This window comes from Oryx dammah, unplaced genomic scaffold (assembly GCF_014754425.2).
Source record: "Oryx dammah isolate SB20612 unplaced genomic scaffold, SCBI_Odam_1.1 HiC_scaffold_3, whole genome shotgun sequence".
NCBI lineage: Eukaryota > Metazoa > Chordata > Mammalia > Artiodactyla > Bovidae > Oryx > Oryx dammah.
This window is the reverse complement of record NW_024070187.1, coordinates 56291444-56311331: the sequence shown is the minus strand read 5'-3', so window position 1 is coordinate 56311331 and position 19888 is coordinate 56291444. Positions and strand designations below refer to the sequence as shown.

Sequence of the window (19888 nt, the reverse complement as noted above, 5' to 3'; positions counted from 1 at the left end):
CAAACAAAAATTGCTTTGTATAGAGTTAATAGTTTGATTCTAAGCCCCAGATTTACACAGCTACAAATGAAAGAAGTATGAAATCACTGAATATGACAGATCCCTCTGGTAACTGAAAAAATTAAAAATATAAACAAGATATCATTTTGTCCCTATTAAACTGGCAAAGGAAAATGTGCTCAGCGTTATGTGGACATATGAGAAAATGCCTCTGTCGAGCTGATGGGCGTGTAAATTGATCCAATATTTCTTTGAAGGGTGTTCTGATAATATATATGAAACGACTTAAAATACATGAGTTTTGGCAATTTTTCTTCTGGAAATCTGTCTTTAGAAAATAAGGATGTACATAACGACTTATCAGCATATTTATGCTGAACCTGTTTGAACAGAAAAGAGTTGAACCTAAGTGTCCAGCAAGTGGGAACACTTGAATACATTTAAACATAATTTGGTATCTCTATTCAAAGGATGTGCCAAATTGTGTTTCAGAACTCTATTGCTGCAGAAAGATTTTTATAATATACTATTAAGTAAAGTGTATAAGATGAATCTGATATTGTATATACATTATATATATATGAGAAAGAGATCATATATATGTACAGACATAAACATAACATATACACATAGAGATTTTATAAGAATACACAGCAAGGTTACCAAGGGCTACTTTTCACCGAATGGTTTTAAATTTATTTTGGTTGTTTTATGAACTTACTGCTTTTGTATTAAAATTTTTTTTACAATGGAAATGTATTATTTTGTAGTGAGAAAAACTACAGATATTTAAATTTTTATGCCTGATGATGCTGTGTATACTCCTCATGGAGCAACACTTTCAAAGGCTCCTCTAAGTGCTTAAGCCCATGCTTCTCAAAATGTCCTCAGACCAGCACCATCTGTGTTATCTGAGAATTTGTTAGGTATGCAAGTTCTCAAGGCCCATCTCAGACCTCCTGAATCAGAAACTCTGCTGATATAGCTGAGTTAAATCTGTTTTAGCAAGCCCTCCAGGTGTCTGAACCACTGGTGTAAGCTGTCAAAAATATTAGCTTATATAGCTAGCACCTGATGTTTCAATTAATCTTTAGTGTCTTATCTGGTAGAAATAGAAGGAACATACAGAACTCTAACACAGAGCTATACTATCCAAGGCATGTTGGTCTGCTTTATAATATCCATGGGAAGATTTCTGTTTAATTTGTGGTCATCTTCATCCTTTCTTCCTGTTGACTAGCACCTTTGCCATAAGCTTCCACTACTGGAAGTCGACCCACTAGAAGGTGAATTGTGGTTTGGCTTCCTTGGGAGCATTTTTTACTATCTCTGCAACCCAGAATGTTCTTTTCATCTCAGGCAGGCAGGTGGGAGAAGCAAAGTCCTGGATAGACATTTTTCCTACATAAATTCATGACCTAAACTGTAATATAAGATGATAAACCTCATGGGGGCAGAGACCAGAGCTTTTTATTCCTAGCACATAGAAAGTATTAAAAAGCATATTTATTGACTACTTGAACGAACCAAGACAGAGAAAGATATCCTTGGAGTTTGTTCTATTCTTATTTGAAACTTCATCTTTTGGGTAAAGATAGTATTTCAGCTCTCAGCAGGTAAAGTAACAATTTGGGAAAGTACCAGTTTTGTCAGCAACCTTCGCTTCAATCCTGAACACCAATTAAGAGCACTTTTATTTGAATCTGCATTTGTTTAGGGCTATTCATGACAACAGGCTGTATGTAACAAAAATAATACCATTTAGACTTGTTTTTCATTTAACAATTCCTCTTCTAAAATCTCTTGTGTTAAACTTGTCTAAATGAGCAGGCATGACCTCTCATTCTACCACAGATACAGGCAGAGATGACCCTTTTATGGGGAGCCAGCCTGGTGAATGGGCTACCCTGGTGGCTCAGATACCCACCTGCAATGCTGGTTCAGTCCCTGGGTTGGGAAGATCCCCTGGAGGAGGGCATGGCAACTCACTCCAGTATTCTTGCCTGGAGAATCTCCATGGACAGAGGAGCCTGGTGGGCTGCAGGCTATGGGGTCACAAAGAGTCGGACATGACTGAGGGACTAAGTGCAGCCCAGCACAGTCTGGTGAGTATCCTATTCCTCTTGGGTAATTCTGGATAAGGATAGTCAGGATCTTCAGTCAGAAATATCTGTTGTGAAGAGGGAGGTTTTTGTGCTGGGAGAATTAGCTGCAAACTTACCTGGGCAAGGGAGGGACTAAGTGGACTTCTAAACAGTAGGGGTAGGACTTTTTGGAGGAATTCCCAAAGCAAACAATGGAGTTTGGTCATTGGATGAAAGACTTGGTAAACAGCCAGAACATTAAATATGGGGTTTAGTAACTGACAGTTCTTTAGCCAGCAACCAATGAAGCCTAAGAATGTGATGGACTCAGCAACCAAGATCCAGGGAAATACCAGCTGGATTTCAGGCATGAAGTAGGAAAGAGGGCATAATAGTGACTACTGAAACAAGATCATGTCCCAGGGAAGGACCATCATCTCTATATTATCAGTTTATTGTTGGTTCTTCATCTTCTCTCTGCTCTAAATAAGGCTGGTCACAGAGTCTAGGCCAGGATCAAATCTATGGATCAGTTTCTGAAATATGCTTCATGATGACAAGCACCACATCACCCAGGGTGTTTGCTAGCAGGTTACAAGATGCCTTCTCAGACCTAAGGACCACTGGGCTTGGGGAACCTAGAAACCTGGATTTTAAAATGTGGTTACAAATGAATCTATTGATTCCTCAATAGACTTTAAGGACCACTTGCTATGGGCAATGCATATGTGGTCTCATGAGTAATGGTTTGCAAGCACCAAAGGGACGAGACAGGGAACACAGCAGATCATTACAAAATAAATAGAAGGCTATTTAAAAGTAATTATTTGAGTTGAACAGCTGGCACCAAATACTAACATTATTTGATCAATATAGTAAGGTAAAATATTCCTTAGGGTGGAGATTACTAAAGAAGAAAAAATATCCTTATCCCATTCAAATAGCAAATTATATTGAGCGCCTGCTATATATAAAGTGCTAACACAGAACTTCAGAAAAGTAATAATGTGAGATAGGCTTAAAGTTACTTATTGGATTGTTCTCCCCAAGTCTTTGCCTTCTCTCTATTGATTCTTCCTTTGGGTAGAATGCTCATAAATCATGAAGCAGTTACTTTTCAGGAGTCCCAGATAGGATTCTGTCTGTCTTATCTCACTATTTGAAAAATGGCAAAAAGAGAAACTGTAAGAAGGGAGTTTGCTACCACACTTTTCAGGAAGAGTTTTTGGGGTTCTATGTGGCTACAAGGTAACACACAGCATACCTGTATCTGTCAGGAATGGCAACAGTCAATTTAGAGGAAGATACAGTCCAACTCAGTTACAAAGTTCAGCTTCTATGGTCAATGGTTCAGAGCAGGGGTAGAGATTTAGGGCTAAGTCTAAAATGCTAACAATAAAACTGCCAGTGGCAAGATGGAGGTCCCGTCTTGGTTTCCTAATCAGTATTCCTTAGCCCTGTAGCCAGGGAAAGCAGACATGCCGTAGGATGACCCTGCAGCAGCTATAGAAACTATGCCCAAGAAAGCATTATTTTCTGTTCACTGTCAGTAGACTATTCACTCCCCTAAGAGAAGAAGAGTCAGATTTTCTACATCTTTCTGACCCCGATTTTCAAGAAGGTAATTTTTGCTTGGCTAAACCAGTCTTGAGAGAACTGAGGACTTAAATGCAAAAGGCCCTCTACTCTTTGTGTCATCCTTGCCTTCCTATGTGCTGAAAGGGATACATCTAAGCCACTGCTTAGAGGATTTCTCTTTTCCTTTGCACAAACAGCTTGGTTAAACCAGTTTTTGGAGAAACCTGATGAAGAGTTGAGGGACTATATTTGATTTTGCATTGAGGTCCATATATATTTGTTATACCATTGCTCCGTCTGCCTGCATGACCCTGAATTAAAGAAATGCATATGGCTGAAATAATTTTCAACTTTTCATTGAGTTGTTTGAATATTTTGTCAATATACATATGAACATAAGTCTATGGGATTTCTCCTGAGTCTGTGGAAATTCATAATTGCCCCTCCCATTCACCTAATCAAATGGCCCATCTTGAAACACTGAAGATGTCTAATATTAGTTAGGTAGGAAGCAACAATCCAAATGAGGGCTTAAATACAATCTGGGAGTTAAGCCCAAATGATTGAAAAGTCTAAGAAAAATTTCTAGTGTGGTTTCTGTATATAAAATTCTAGAATAAGAAATACTTCTAGAGGCTTTGGAACTAGATAGAGATGTTTGCACAATATTGTAAATGTACTAATGGCACAGAATAGTTCACTTTATAGTGGTTAATTCTATGTGATGAATTTCACCTCAATTTTTTTTTTAAAAGAAATAGTTTTTTAGCTATTGATTTCCTTGCAACTGAGAACTTAAGTGTAAAAGGACTCTCTACTCTTTGTATCATCTTTTCCTTCCTTATGCTGATATGGATATGTCTAAGCCACTGCTTTCAAAGGCTTAGGGATAACATTTTCTTTCCCCTCAATTGATTTTTCTTCTCCTTTGCACAAGCATTGATTTTTTTTTTTTGTTTGTCCTTGTCCTCTCCCATTCCCCCCTCAAGTTCTTTATGCGCAGTTAGTTCTGCCTGGGTGTGCAATTGAGAATCTTTGAAGTCTGAATCTGATGCCATGCAGTTTTTCTAGCAGCAAACAGAAAAGAGAGGTTGATTTATTCTCCATGGTGTTGGGAGCTCAGTATGTCTTTGCTTTTACTCTGTTGTGGGATATCAGGAAAGACTGGTGAGGACAGTCTTTCTGGGGTTATGGAAGCTAGGCTTCAAAGGCAGGTGGGCAATTGCTCCCTGGGCTGCTGTTGATGAGCCATCACTCATGGGAAAGCTGCAAGAGAAAGGCGAGATTCCATCACCTGCGTCCCCTCCCCCGACTGATGCCATAACAAACTGAAGTACATACTCTTCAAATGCCCCATTCCCTTCAACCCAGTCACTAATGCAAGGTAGGCGGAACTATTCCTTCCTTTCTTTAAGCTTCTCTATTATTTCTTAAGGGGCTTTCCTGGTAGTTCAGCTGGTAAAGAATCTGCTGAAATGCAGGAGACCCTGGTTCAATTCCTGTGTCGGGAAGATCCCCTGTAGAAGGGATAAAATTCACATTAATATATACAATTTGTTGTTGTACTTGATTTCATTTAATGTTCACGATTCTTTAAAATAGGGAGTTGCAGCAGAGGACACCAAAGCTCACAGACCTCACCTGGCTTGTCCAAACCACCTCTCTAAGAAGATGTGGAGGTACTAATGCTTGAATATAGGGCTTTCAGTAATCTCATTCTTTCTACGTCATCAAGTTATATGGTGCTGTGCTCCCTCCTGAGAGTACCTGCAGATGGCTTACATCCTTGTGATGGCCGTTCTAGTCAGGCCATCATGCATGTCTGTGCAAGCATGCATTGCATACTTCCAGGGGCCACTGTTCACAAGGACTGCAGGATGTTCAGTGTTATGGCCTTGGGTGTTGCATTTGATTAATCTGACACTGGGTGGAGAGACGAAGATTGCGATGTAGTCCTTGGAGCTCACAGTCAACATTTAGAGTCAGTACTCTGTTGCCAAATGAGACAACTAAACCATTCCAAGAATCATCTGAACCTGCTTCACACACTTGATGCTATTTTCTCAATGTTTTTCCAAAGTCAAGAAACACCTTCACAACTGACTTAAGATTTTCTAAATATAAAGATAAGGTAATTTAGTTAGCAGTGGATTGCAACTTGATTACTCATACTTTGTGTCCTCTGTCACAGGGAATGAAAGAAGCTGGAGAAAGGGGGATATGACGCTTGATTTTATGTATCACCTTGACCATGGGGTGCCCAGATATTTGGCAGAACATTAATTGGGGTATGTCTGTGAGGGTGTTTCTGGATGAGATTAGCATTTGAATCAGCAGACTGAGTGAAGTGTTAATAGACTGCCTTCTCAAGTATGAGTGGACATCATCCAGTTCATTGAGGGCCTGAATAGAATAAAAAGATGGAAGAAGGAAAAAGTCCCTTTCTGTTTGCCTGTGTTGAGCTGGGGCATTGGTCTTTTCCAGCACTTGGACTGGGACTTCTACCACAGGCACTGGTGGGTCTCAGGTCTTTGGACTCAGGCTGGAACTACACAACTGGTTTCCTGAGGCTCTAGCTTGCAGAGGGAAGATCATGGAACCTCTTGGCCTCCATGATCATATGAGCTAATTTCTTATAATCATAAATATATATACCCCTTTATATTATAATCTCCTATTGGTTTTGTTTTTCTGGAGAACTGTGACTAATACACAGGTTGAATTGGAAATAATAATGACAAATGACTAAAACGTTATTTGTTAGGACTACATAATGTCTATACTAAGGATGATCTAGATAAGATCTTTAAGAAAAATATGTTTAACACCAACAGACAAAAGGATAATCAGTTCAGTTCAGTCGCTCAGTCGTGTCCGACTCTTTGCGACCCCATGAATTGCAGCACACCAGGCCTCCCTGTCCATCACCATCTCCCGGAGTTCACTCAGACTGACGTCCATCGAGTCGGTGATGCCGTCTAGCCATCTCATCCTCTGTTGTCCCCTTTTCCTCCTGCCCCCAATCCCTCCCAGCATCAGAGTCTTTTCCAGTGAGTCAACTCTTCGCATGAGGTGGCCAAAGTACTGGAGTTTCAGCTTTAGCATCATTCCTTCCAAAGAACACCCAGGACTGATCTCCTTTAGGATGGACTGGTTGGATCTCCTTGCAGTCCAAGGGACTCTCAAGAGTCTTCTCCAACAACACAGTTCAAAAACATCAATTCTTCGGTGTTGAGCTTTCTTCACAGTCCAACTCTTGCATTCATACATGACCACAGGAAAAACCAGAGCCTTGACTAGACGGACCTTTGTTGGCAAAGTAATGTCTCTGCTTTTCAATATGCTATCTAGGTTGGTCACAACTTTTCTTCCAAGGAGTAAGTGTCTTTTAATTTCATGGCTGCAGTCACCATCTGCAGTGATTTTGGAGCCCAGAAAAATAAAGTCTGACACTGTTTCTACTGTTTCCCCATCAACTTGCCATGAAGTGATGGGACCAGATGCCATGATCTTCGTTTTCTGAATGTTGAGCTTTAAGCCAACTTTTTCACTCTCCTCTTTCACTTTCATCAAGAAGCTTTTTAGTTTCTCTTCATTTTCTGCCATAAGGGTGGTGTTATCTGCATATCTGAGGTTATTGATATTTCTCCCGGCAATCTTGATTCCAGCTTGTGCTTCTTCCAGCCCAGCATTTCTCGTGATGTACTCTGCATATAAGTTAAATAGGCAGGGTGACAATATACAGCCTTGACGTACTCCTTTTCCTATTTGGAACCAGTCTGTTGTTCCATGTCCAGTTCTAACTGTTGCTTCCTGACCTGCATACAGGTTTCTCAAGAGGCAGGTCAGGTGGTCTGGTATCCCCATCTTTTTTAGAATTTTCAGAATTCCCATCTCTTTCAGTTGATTGTGATCCACACAGTTAAAGGCTTTGGCATAGTCAATAAAGCAGAAATAGATGTTTTTCTGGAACTCTCTTGGTTTTTCGATGATCCAGTGGATGTTGGCAATTTGATCTCTGGTTCCTCTGCCTTTTATAACTGTTCTCTCTCAGGCATTAGAGATACACTTTTTATTCATGATTGCCAAGATTGGATGTTAGCAGATATACTTAACACATAATGTTTAGCATTTTTCATGTCATTCAATTATCCAGATACCCATGATGAAATTGTCAGTATATAATGATTATTTACTTCTTGCATCTTTCTGGGCAAAAAATATCCATTCCCACAGTGAGTCTGTGTTTCATGTACTACAAACAAGAGTTTCTGAAATAGGATATATAGACGTAGAGACATTAATGCATGCAAAAAATGTATTTTGAGGTTAGAAAAAGGCAAACTGTTAGGAGTAATCTTAGAAAGTCACTTAACCTCCTTGGGTCTCAGCTTTTACATCTGTAAGTAGAGATAAAATTTTACCTTTGGTCATATATCTGGTCTGGTTTCTTTTGAGAATCGAATAGTTACTCCAGGTAAAAGCACTCTGTGAAATGTAAATACTTGGCAATATTTAAGACACCATTACTTTAAACAGTTTATAGAGAAACATACATACTCAGTGCACTCAAACATACATACATGTAATAGAAATATACAGCTGGATAGATTGAGAAGGGAAAGAAATGGCTCTTGATTAAAGAAAGACAAACAGAAGATAGAAAGGAGGAAAAAATGGGTAAATGGTTGTTTACAGGTGGCGTGAAGGTGAGACAATACATGGTGAGACAAGAACAAACTCCTCCACTCTTCAGGGTGGGGAAAAAGAGGCTTAAAAGTATGAACCTGGGTTAACTGTGTTAGTGCCTAGAACAGCAACAGATGTATGGAATTAACTTTACAGAGAACACAGGCAATACTTCAAGGGGAGCTGACAATCCACATGCAAAATATAAATTAAAAAAAAAATGAAGACCTAACCTTCCATGTGAATGAGATAGGGTCTTTTAGGAGGTAATTAAGGTTATGTGAGGTCATAAAGGTGGAGCCTTACTCCACTCTGGTGCCCTTCTAAGACAAGGGAGTAACAAGAACCCGCCCCCCCTTTTTTTTTTGTCAAACTAGAACACAGAGAGGAGGCAGCCCTCTTCAAGCCAAGGAGGGCTTTATCATCACAGTCCCACCAATGCTGTACCTTGATCCAGACTTCCAAATTCCAGAACTCTGAGAAAGTAAGTTCCTATTGTTTAAGCCACCTCTTCTCTGGTATTTTGTTATGGCAGTCTGAGCTAAAATAGGCATAAAGATGAAAAAAATGAAGCAGTTTTTGTTAACATAATATTCGGTATCTTTGGCAATTCATCCTAAAATGTATTGAGAGGGCAAAGTTGTAGATTAAGTGACAGAATAACTAAGTTAATGCTATGATTTAGTTTTTTTGAGAGTTTCAGCTCATATAAAATTATAATTTACCTTTTTTTCTTAAAATTTATATTCATAGTTCAACTATGGTTATTAAATTTATACATTGAAACCCATCACTGAACTTAACTGACACAAATATTTACTTATATCCATGTAATTCTGCTACCTTTTACTTAGTACAATGTGCTTTTCTCTGTAACAAAGTTTCATTACCTGAAAAATAACTATTATTCTGTAAAAAAATTTCAGTCTAAAATGGAACTATAGAGGATATATATCCTTAGGAATATCCTTAGGAAAGCAAATCTTAAGGTCTGAGAAACTGATTTCTTGTAAAAGCCTGATTTACAGAAAACTGATAATATTGGAATTTTCTTAAATTAGTCAGGGATTGTCTCATATTAACCTTGGAAAATTAGGCTTATGGTTTCCAGAAGCATGAGCAAGAAATGACCATGGTGGGGTTGGTCTCACAAAATAAGCTGAGTTGAGCTTTGTTTGTATGACTGGACTGGTTTTATCTGCTTGAGGAATTTTCAAGGCTGGCCTCTGTTTATTTTTGACTTTAAGAGACTCCCTGAACTCTCCCCTCTTTACATTTCCTGCCTATAAAGACAGCCTCCCTCAAAGGCTCATGAGACTCCATACAGTTTGCATATTTTGAATTGCAGTTCTTCTGCTACTCCTGAATAAACTCAGCTTTTTGTAATTTCAAGCTTGCCTTATTTTACCCTTTTAGTTAAGTTGACAATTCCTAAAAAACACTGGAGCAAAGGAAACAGCTAAAAGGGTAAAAAGGGTTGGGCAATAGTACCATGTTGGAGTCTGTAGTTAATTTAAATCAGTTCAAAGTTCAGGTTACAACCCTAACTGCAAACAGTTGCCTTATAAAACCAAGAAATGTGTAAAGATTACTGAGATTCTAAAATGCTAGAGAAAGAATTCATTGAGAATGTGAATATAGAAGAGCAGGGTTTTATTGTTGTTTTGCTTGCTTGTTTTTTACAGGGGGTAGTGGGTAAAGAATCCGCCTGCAATGCAGGAGACTCTGGTTCAGTTCCTGGGTTGGGAAGATCTGCTGGAGAAGGGATAGGCTACCCACTCCAGTATTCTTGGGCTTCTCCTGTAGCTCAGCTGGTAAAGAATCCACCTGTAATGCGGGAGTCCTGGGTTCAATTCCTGGATTGGAAAGATCCTCTGGAGTAAGGGAAAGGCTACCCACTCCAGTATTCTGGCCTGGAGAATCCCATGGACTGTATAGCCCATGGGGTCACAAAAAGTTGGACACCACTGAGTGACTTTCACTTCAGTGGGGAGAGAGTTTGGACATATTCGATGTGAGATGCTATTATTTAAGTGGTACTGTCCATGAAGCAATTAGAAATGGATCTATAAAGTCAAAAGAGCAATTTGGCTGGAAAAGTAATCCTGGGAATCATCATGCATTCATTCAGCAAATATTTATTGGGCACTTGACTCACAGGGTGACTGATCATTTCGGTTTGCTCAGGATTATCCCAGTTTGAGGAGCTTCCCTGGTGGCTCAGATGGTAAAAAAATCCACCTGCAACGCGGGAGACCTGGATTCAATCCCTGGGTTGGGAAGATCCCCCAGAGGAGGGCACGGCAACCAACTCCAGTATCCTTGCCTGGAGAATTCCATGGACAGAGGAGCCTGGTGGGCTATGGTTCATGGGGTCACAAAGAGTCAGACACAACTGAGCGACTAAGCACAGCACATCCCAGTTTGAGCACTGAACATCTGTGAAAAAAAGTGAAGTTGCTCAGTCGTGTCCGACTCTTTGCAACCCCATGGGCTGTAGCATACCAGGCTCCTCCGTCCATGGGGTTCTTCAGGCAAGAATACTGGAGTGGGTTACCATTTCCTTCTCCAAGGGATCTTCCCAACCCAGGGATCGAACCCAGGTCTCCCACATTGCAGGCAGATGCTTTAACCTCTGAGCCACCAGGGAACATCCCTGGAGCCCCCTTATTCCCAGGGAAGGCAGGAAGGTTGGTGATACTAACAAGACCATGACAGTCTCCCACTCCTTTTGGGCTTTCCTTCTGGGAGAGCAGTCAGAGATCTGTATGCATTAAATAGTTCAGGAAGGAATTAGAGTGAAAAGAGCACAAGGTTGAGGATCACCGGCCTTTGAGTGGTAACAGAAGCAGAAGGTGGAAGAGTAGAATGGTGTTGTAAAAGAGCAGAGAGGAGAGAACGGTAATATTCAAAACTTTTGTGCAGAGGTCTTATAAAGCAATGGGAAAACGGACAAACACATGAACAGGTTCTCAGAAGCAGAAGAACCAACACCAGTAAGCACGAAAGATGGTAATGATACTTTATTAATACTCAGAGGATGGCAAATGAAAACACATGTGATCAGATCTTTTTGCTTATCAAACAGAAAAAAATAATACTTAGTGGTGTCCAGGCAATAAGCAAATGGGCACTCAAGACAAAGAGTGCCAGTAAAAGTAGGTAGAACTTTGCTGAGAATGTAATTTGGCAGTAGGTATAAAATTCCACTTTTAGAAATCCATCATACTATTTATATAAAGATTTTTGTACAAAGAAGTTCAGCAATTTTTAGCTTATATCTTTGCATTATTCCATAAGAGACTTAATTTATCAATTTTTAAAATCAGTGTTAATATAAACAAAACAGTAAAATCACTCACCATATTACTAATTTACATAATGGAGGAGACAGAATTCTGCTTAAGTTTCTATATTCTAACTCTGAGAAATTGATAAATAGAGAAACATATAAAGCATAAAATAATTGCCCCCACAGCCTGGCTTGAAAACTCAACATTTGGTCATATTTTCAAGTGATATTTAGAAAATTAACAGACTCTTTTTTAGAAGTTTTAGACTTACAGAAAACTTAAGCAGAGAGTACTGAAGTTCCCACGTATCACCCTTCTCCCCAAATTTTCCCTATTTTTAACATCTATTAGTATGGTACATTTGCTATAATTATGGAACCAATATTGGCACATTTTATGAGTTAAGACACAGTTTATTCAGATTTCCTTGTTGATCAGTCGCTACGTCATGTCCGACTATTTGCGACCCCATGAACTGCAGCACACCAGGCTTTCCTGTCTTTCACTATCTCCCTGAGTTTGCTCAAACTCATATCCATTGAGTCAATGATGCCATACAGCCATCTCATCCTCTGACACCCTCTTCTCCAACCTGCCCTCAATCTTTTCCAGCATCAGGGTCTTTTCCAACAAGTCAGCTCTTTACATCAGGGCCAAAGTGTTGGAGCTTCAGCATCAGTTCTTCGAGTGAATATTCAGAGTTGATTTTGTTTAGAATTGACTGGTTTGATCTCTTTGCAGTCCAAGGGACTCTCAAGAGTCTTCTCCAGCATGACAATTCAAAAGCAATTCTTTGGTGCCCAGACTTCTTTATGGTCCAACTCTCACTTCTCTCATCAGATTTCTTTCATTTTTAATTAATATTTTTCTTGTTCCAGGATGTTATACTACTTTTAGCTATAGTTTCTCCTTGAAAGTGAAAGTTGTTCAGTTGTGTCCAACTGTTTGTGACCCCAAGGACTGACTAGGGGTCCATGGAATTCTCTAGGGCATAATACTGGAGTGGGTAGCCTTTCCCTTCTCCAGGGGATCTTCCCAACCCAATGATCGAACCCAGGTCTCCTGCATTGCAGGAGGGTTCTTTACCATCTCCTTAGGCTCCTGTCGAATGTGACACTTTCTTGTTGCTGTTCAGTCACTAAGCTGTGTGTGACTCGGCGACCTGATGGACTGTAGCACGACAGGCTTCCCTGTCCACCATCTTCCTGGAATTTGCTCAAACTCATGTCCATTTCCTTAGGTTTTATTTCTGATTACCTTGATTATTTAGAGGAATATTAGTCACATATTTTGCAGGATGCCCACTACTGGAATTTACTTGATGTTTTTCTCATTATTAGACTTGAATTATGGGTTCTGGGAAGAATTTTCCTCATAAAAATGGTACTTACTCTCATATGAATAGTAACCTTGGTCACCTGACTGAAGTAGTGGTGGTTGGGTTTCTCTACTGTAAAATTACCCCCCAGGCCCAACATCATCGTGTACTCTCTGGAAGGAAGTCACTATATGTAGCCCACTGTTAAGGGGTGGGAGTTGTACTCCCCTCCTTTAGGGTGGAGTATCTACATAATTTACATAATCTACATAATTTGGAATTGTGCACAGAATTTATTAATTTTTCCAATTTTAAAAGTTATTTTTGAGATGTACACACTGCATTATTTATTTCTTAGTGGCTCTGTTCCATCTTTGCTGCTACACACAGGCTTTCTCTAGTTGCAGTGACTGGGCGCCCCTCTCTAGTTGTGGTGTGCGGGCTCCTCATTGCAGTGGCTTCTCTTGTTATGGAGCACAGGCTCTCGGGTGAGCAGGCTTCAGCAGCTGCAGCACAGGGGCTCACTTGTTGTGGCCCAAGAGCCCTAGAGTGTGCAGGCTGCAGTGGTTGTACTCGGGCTCAGTGCTTGTGGTGCATGGCTTAGTTGCTCCGCAGTATATGGAATCTTCCTGAACCAGGGATTGATCCTATGTGCCCTGCGTTGGCCGGCAGATTCTTATCCACTGCACCAGCAGGGAGGTCTTCCAATTACATTTTTATGTCAGTAGGGACTTGTGGCTATTTTATATTTTGGGTTATAATCCAATGTTACTTTATTTTGTTGCTCAAATTATTCCAGCTTTGGCCATTGGAAGTTCTTTCACTTGACTTCTGGGTCCCTTTAACATACCACCAAGATTGTGGCAATTTTTGTTTTCTAAGAACTACTTATTTTCTGGTGTAAGATGCTCCAGGCTTATCTTGTGTATTTCCTGCTCCAGTCTCAGAATCTCCTGTTTCTCCAAAGAGCTCCTGTTCTTTTTATTGGAGAATGGAATTAGAAAGCAAGATCTGGGTGCTACATGTGTTTGTTATTACTGCAGTTCATTTATTTTAGGCCCTCTCAGAATGATATATGTTTATACTAACCTGTATATATACACATATCAAAAAATATTTCCATAGGTAACCATCTGCGCTCCATATTGAGTTGTTAGTCATACACTTAAATTATCTTAAATGTGAGCTCTCCATCAACTTCATAACTAATTTCTCCAACTCTAACTTCTTTCACATGGATCATTCTAGGTACCTCCCCTTGCTGATCTTTACATTTTGACTCCAGCTGTAAGAAATCTGGATCCCACCATTTGCCATTCATTTACTTAGTTCAATTCCAATATACATGACAGCAGTATCAGGATTACAAGCCTCCATCCTTGTAGGAAATGGTCTTATTGATATGAGTACTGTTCCCAAGTGTAGCTCCTTTTGCTTTTAGTCTTGCAGACTCCGTTTCCAACAGACAGTTTTAAAATAAAAGAAATAAAACATAGGAGATAAAACTGAATTATTCCTTGATCTGCAGATCCAAGAGGATTCTCCTCTTCCTTCCCAAGGAGCACAAACTATAAGTCTTCACATACTATACATTCTTTCAGTCTATTTTTATATTTTATATGTATAAATATAATCTATTTTTATATTGTATACATGCATTTTATATGTATAAATATAATATATGTATGTAAATATATGTTAATATGTATAATCTATACATTTATATGTATAAATATAATCTATTTTTATACTGTATAATACATATATTATGTACACATACATAATATTTATGGGCATTCTATTTTAAAACTTACATAAATTATATAGGAGGCATATTCTACTTTTTTATGCTTTTTTTTCGTGATGACTCTATGTTGATAAATTTAGATCTAGTCCATTTCTATGTCTAGCCAACATCCCATCATAAGAATATTAAACATTTTCTTCACCACTTTCCTGGTGATGAGTATTTAGATTCTTCTAGTTTGTTTTTTGCTTTTGTAAATAACACCGTAGTAAATATCCTATCAAGTTAGCAAATATTGATGGCATTATGTCAGTAGAAATGACATTAATTTATGTCAACATACAAAAAGTCCCATGCTCAGATTTGCTATCTGACTCCTTATTGAAAAATATGGATTCTAGCAATTTTTTCGTGCCTATGAAGCCTGGAGCTGACCGCCACTGTCCGGCTGGCTAGCTCTTGTCCTGGCCTGGACACATGGTACAATGCCTGGCCCACAGCAGGCGCTCATTGCTCCTCCTGCTGCCTCGCAGGGGTCAACCCAGGTCTGTGTGTCTAAGGGTTCTTTCAGAGCTGCCTGTGTGTGTGTAGATCCTGCTGAGGCCTTTCAGTGCTGCTTTGAAAGCCTTACAAAAGAAGCTGGATCGCCCGTGCATGTACTGCTGGCCCACAGTTCCAAGCAAAGTTTCTTTTTCGAATTAAGGACAGAGCAGACGGGCCTAGGAGGAAGCCTGGCATGTGCACCATGGGCCCAAGAACAGAACAGAAGAAAGCTGGGCTCATTAAGTGTTAACTATTTTAATCACAAGAGCAGGGTTTTATTTTGTTTGTTGGTTTGTTTCTTGACTGCACTGTGGGGCTTGTAGGTTCCTAGTTCCCCAATCAGGGACCAAACCTGCGCCCTCAGCACTGAAAATGCAGAGTCCTAGCCACAGACCACCAGGGAATTCCCAAGAGCAGTGTTATTAATGCCTGGACTCATGAAGGCCTACTGTAATTTACAAGTGTGCCCTTGCAGTGTATGTCTAATCTGTATGAATCCTTCTCAAAACTCTAATTTGAAAACATATATGCACCCCAGTGTTCACAGCAGCACTATTTACAATAGCCAAGACAAGAAAACAACCTGAGTATCCATCAACAACCAACTGGCTTAAGAAGATATGGTGTATGTATATATATATGTGTGTGTGTGTATATATATATATATTTGGTCTAGATGTGTATATATATAATGGACTATTACTCAGCTACAAAAAAATGAAATATTTCCATTTGCAGCTACATGGATGAACATAGAGAATATCACTTTTATGTGAAATCTTAAAAAACAATGAATCTATACACAAAACAGAAACAGACTCACAGATATAGAAAACAAACGTAGGGTTATCAAAGGGGAAAGAGACTAATTAGGAGTACCAGATTAATGGATAAAAAGCATTACATATAAAACGAATATACAGTAAGATCCTCTGGAGAAGGGAATTTAATGCATTCCAGTATCCTTGCCTGGAGAAGCCTATGGACAGAGAAGCCTGGTGGGTAACAGTTCGTGGGCTTGCAAAGAGTTGGACATGACTGAGGAACTAACACTTACCTCTCCTCTCTTCACTCTGCAAAAAACAAAACAAAACAAAACAAAACTGAATTTCTACACTGTACACCTGAAACTACTGCAATATTGTAAATCAACTATACTTCAATTTAAAAAGTACTTCTGATATCTTACATAATAGTTTCTCTCCTTAGATGGTAGGAAATTGACCCAGTATTTTAAAATACATTAAAATGGTTTTATTTAAAAGGAATATTGAAATATAACCTCTTTTCTGATAAAAAAAATATTGAGTTACACATGAAAATATTTATGTCATCCATAATTTGTAGGCTCTAACAGTTGGATAAACTAGGGCCAAAATCATGACCACAAGATAGGATTTATTGACTTTGCATCTATCCTCCATGGAGCTCAGAATGTCTTGAATTCCTCCAAAAGAGTTCTGGGAGGTGTTGAGGGGATTTCAGGTGCTCTCTGGTGGCTCGTGGTCTCGATGTTGTTGCTCTGCCATTTTACCTTTGTAAAGCTTTCCGTGTCTAAGTCAGTGTCTCCAGAAGCAGTGGCCAAAAGCAGCAGCTGGGATCACTTCAGTTCAGTCGCTCAGTCGTGTCTGACTCTTTGCGACCTCATGAACCGCAGCAGGCCAGGCCTCCCTGTCCATCACGAACTCCTGGAGTTCACCCAAACCCATGTCCTTTGAGTCAGTGATGCCATCTAACCATCTCATCCTGTCATCCCCTTCTCATCCTGTTCAATCTTTCCCAGCATCAGGGTCTTTTCAAATGAGTCAGCTCTTCGCATCAGGTGGCCAAAGTACTGGAGTTTCAGCTTTAACGTCAGTCCTTCCAATGAACACCCAGGACTGATCTCCTTTAGGATGGACTGGTTGGATCTCATTGCAATCCAAGGGACTCTCAAGAGTCTTCTCCAACACCACAGTTCAAAAGCATCAATTCTTCGGTGCTCAGCTTTCTTTATAGTCCAACTCTCACATCCATACATGACTACTGGAAAAAACAGCCTTGACTAGACGGACCTTTGTTGACAAAGTAATGTCTCTGCTTTTTAATATGCTGTCTCAGTTGGTCATAACCTTCCTTCCAAGAAGCAAGCATCTTTTAATTTTATGGCTGCAATCACCATCTGCAGTGATTTTGGAGCCCCCCAAAATAAAGTCAGCCACTGTTTCCACTGTTTCCACATCTATTTGCCATGAAGTGATGGGACCAGATGCCATGATCTTCATTTTCTGAATGTTGAGCTTTAAGCCAACTTTTTCACTCTCCTCTTTCACTTTGATCAAGAGGCTCTTTAGTTCTTCTTCACTTTCTGCCATAAGGGTGGTATCATATGTATATCTGAGGTTACTGATATTTCTCCTGGCAATCTTGATTCCAGCTTGTGTTTCTTCCAGTCCAGCATTTCTCATGATGTACTCTGCATATAAGTTAAATAAGCAGGGTGACAATATACAGCCTTGATGTACTTGTTTTCCTATTTGGAACCAGCCGGTTGTTCCATGTCCAGTTCTAACTGTTGCTTCCTGACCTGCATACAGGTTTCTCAAGAGGCAGGTCATGTGGTCTGGTATTCCCATCTCCTTCAGAATTTTCCACAGTTTATTGTGATCCACACAGTCAAAGGCTTTGGCATAGTCAAGAAAGCAGAAATAGATGTTTTTCTGGAACTCTCTTGCTTTTTTGATGACCCAGCGGATGTTGGTAATTTGATCTCTGGTTCCTCTGCCTTTTGTAAACCCAGCTTGAACATCTGGAAGTTCATGGTTCACGTATTGCTGAAGCCTGGCTTAGAGAATTTTGAGCATTACTTTACTAGCATGTGAGATGAGTGCAACTGTGCGGTAGTTTGAGCATTCTTTGGCATTGCCTTTTTTTTGGGATTGGAATGAAAACTGACCTTTTCCAGTCCTGTGGCCACTGCTGAGTTTTCCAAATTTGCTGACATATTAAGTGCAGCACTTTCACTGCATCATCTTTTAGGATTTGAAATAGCTCAACTGGAATTCCATCACCTCCACTAGCTTTGTTTGTAGTGATGCTTTCTAAGGCCCACTTGACTTCACATTCCAGGATGTCTAGCTCTAGGTGAGTGTGAGTGATCACACCATCACGATTATCTGGGTCGTGAAGATCTTTTTTGTACAGTTCTTCTGTGTATTCTTGCCACCTCTTCTTAATATCTTCTGCTTCTGTTAGGTCCATACCATTTCTGTCCTTTATCGAGCCCATCTTTGCATGAAATGTTCCCTTGGTATCTCTAATTTTCTTGAAGAGATCTCTAGTCTTTCCCATTCTATGGTTTTCCTCTATTTCTTTGCACTGATCGCTGAGGAAGGCTTTCTTATCTCTCCTTGGTATTCTTTGGAACTCTGCATTCAAATGGGTATATCTTTCCTTTTCTCCTTTGCTTTTCATTTCTCTTCTTTTCACAGCTATTTGTAAGTCCTCCTCAGACAGCCATTTTGCTTTTTTGCATTTCTTTTTCTTGGGGATGGTCTTTATTCCTGTCTCCTGTACAAGGTCACGAACCTCCGTCCATAGTTCATCAGGCCCTCTGTCTTGTTAAAGTCTGAAATATGCAATAGCCACCATCAGTACCCACCATGGACCATGATGCTAGAGCCAATGCCTGATGACATTTATGCCAAGGTTACTGGTGACTGATGACAAAGTCAGGTGTGTTGACACAACAGGTTGTCCCTCTCTCCCATCCTCATGCCCCCGACTCCCCAATGCTTCTCTCTCTAGTCACTACAGAGGCACCAGCTCCCATACTATTGAGGTCCCCAGGCCTTCACTGTCCACAGCTCCATTTGCCCTGAGCCCCTCCCCTTCCCATTTCCCAATCTGAGCACATCCACTTCTCCTTTCCATGCTGCCTCATTTCCATAATGACCAAACACGTCTGTCTTGATTTCCTTTTCCTGGAGATAAGACATTTCTGTAGGCTTTTCATGTACCACCTTTTGAAGAGGCCCTCTACCAGTCCTTTCATCTCTGCTAACTTGTCTGAATTCTGGATAAGGGCAGTTTATTTAGGATCATTCTAGTGTTCTTGCCTGGAGAATCCCAGGGACGGGGGAGCCTGGTGGGCTGCCATCTGTGGGATCACACAGAATCGGACATGACTGAAGTGACTTAGCAGCAGCAGCAGCAGCAGTATGATGTATCTTCTAGTAATTTCACTAATTGTGTCTATTATAAAGTAACAAGTCATTTATCAAGCAGCACTATGAATTAATTATATGTGATTAGCTCATTTGAGCCTTATGATAGTGTTGTATATAACTGCTTCCACTCTAAAAGCTGAGAAATCTAAGGAGCAGAGAAGTCAAGTAAGTTGCCTAATATCCCACAGCTAGTTAAAGATGGAGCTCAACTCTGAGCCCAGGTATCTCTAACTTCAGAGTCCATGATCTTACTACCATATCATACTTTTCTTCAGAAAGACCTCCAGATAGATAGTTAATCCCTTTAGACACCTTAAAAGCTCTTTAAAGAAATTTCAATAGAAGAAAATATCTAAGTTGTCTTTTATAATTTCATTTCACCTAGATATGTGTTGAACTTTACCCATTATCTTGTGTTTAACTATTAT

General features: G+C 39.9%; 1 protein-coding gene across 1 annotated transcript in view; it reads right to left on the bottom strand.

Moving 5' to 3' along the window:
* The window catches only part of NWD2 (NACHT and WD repeat domain containing 2), a 250139-nt gene that overhangs the window by 23373 nt on the left and 206878 nt on the right, over window positions 1-19888 (bottom strand). The gene's annotated exons all lie outside the window — the stretch shown is intronic.